Here is a 1,722-nt window from a genome sequence, read left to right as displayed (position 1 = left end):
GCTCTTGAGCTTAGATCCCACGTGGTCCAGGGGAGGTGGCGACTCCAAACACAGCCTGCCTTTTTAATTTTAAACCCATCAAATATTCTTATGACTCAGTAAAGACAGATGCAATGTATTAATTTAGTATCTGAGTCCTGTCCCTCCCCCCCCTCAGCTGCAAATCTCCTGTTTCCTGTGCTGTAGATTCCATGGGAGTAATTTAACCAGACAAGAAAACCCACAAGATTTGTCTGAACGCCACAATTTTACATCCTGTTTTATATTTAGTGGAGAGTAATGTTGGGGGGTAAAGCCAGAGTAGCACCCGAACATCCCTTATTAAAAATAAAATTGCCACCAATGCTGGAAAGCCAAAAACGTAAAATTATAACGAATGACAAAAGGTCATTGATTAGAAACACTAGGCCTGATTTTGCCATCAAGTTGTGTCTGTTTTTGGATGCGAAAACTTGGTAAAATGCATTTGCATGCATTTAAATTGATTAAATGGGCTGCACAGCCAACCTCACTGGCACTTCCCCCTTTACCACTGGGTTCGCCCATCCGATTTGGTGCAAAACAGATAAAAGTCCGATTCGGGCGCTCCAGTTAGTGAGGAGGTCAGTGCTGAGCGTCCGACGGCTCTCTACTCGAGATCGGTGGGGGAGGAAGGGCCCGCAATCAGACTGGGTGGCGGGCGGGGGGGGATCGGGGATAAGGGGGTCAATAGTGTTGTGGGGTTGAGGCAATATCTGTAGGGGCCATGGGGAGGCATTATCCGGCACCCTCCGGAGCGATGTGACAGGGGAGCCGCATTCTATCATTTTGTTTCTGCGCACGTGCAGTTGGAGAGGCCAATAGGAGCAGCAGGATTTTGGGTACGTTGAGCCTCACCCACAGGCTTCTGCAAAGCGATTCAGAATCGCTGATATTTTTTCAGGCAGAGTGCGTATGGGAGTGCCTCAGAATGGGTCTAAAAGTCAGATCTGAAATACTCCCCGGTTCAAATCCACCCAGCACTTAGAATCAAAATGGCAAAACAGTGCCCATTCGTTTCTCGCTCCACAGATGCTGTCGGCCTTGCTGAGTATTTCCATCAATTTTCTGATTTAAACACTTTCCTTTCCCAAAGGTTCAATTAGGTGAAAAATTGCCCTTGACCTTCCCCCTCCCTCCAGCAATGGCCCTGCAGGCTGCAGTGTGCTCCTCCCAGCGGTAGATGGCGCATCGCTGTTATAATCACTTAATTCTCCGCACCGATAGGTGGCGCCCGTCTGGGACCAGCCAGGGTTGTTGGTCCTCCCGCCGAAAGGATGCGCTCTAGATTCTCCCGGCCGAGCGGTGGCGCGCCGTTGATCCTCCGGCGAGAGAGGGCGCTTTGATAGTCTTCCCGGCAAAAGGGGGCGCGCTATCGGTCGTCCCGGCGAGGAGGGGACGCTATGTTGGTCTTCCAGGCGAGAGGGGGCACTCTGTTGGTCGTCCAAGCGAGGGGTCAGCATCCTACTGGTCCTCCAGGGGCGCACTGTTGATACTCCAGGCGAGAGAGGGCGCTGTGTTGGTCCTCCAGGCGAGGGGGTGGGAAGCCTGTTGGTCCTCCAGGCGAGAGGGGGAGCACTGTTGGTCCTCCAAGCGAGAGAGGGCGCTGTGTTGGTCCTCCAGGCGGGAGGGGACGCTCTGTTAGTCCGCCGGGCGGGAGCGGGCGCTGTGTTGGTCCTCCCGCCGAGAGGGGGCGGACTGCCT

Source organism: Carcharhinus amblyrhynchos, chromosome 8 (assembly GCF_965287045.1).
Source record: "Carcharhinus amblyrhynchos chromosome 8, sCarAmb.v2.hapA, whole genome shotgun sequence".
NCBI lineage: Eukaryota > Metazoa > Chordata > Chondrichthyes > Carcharhiniformes > Carcharhinidae > Carcharhinus > Carcharhinus amblyrhynchos.
This window is presented reverse-complemented; position numbering follows the sequence as displayed.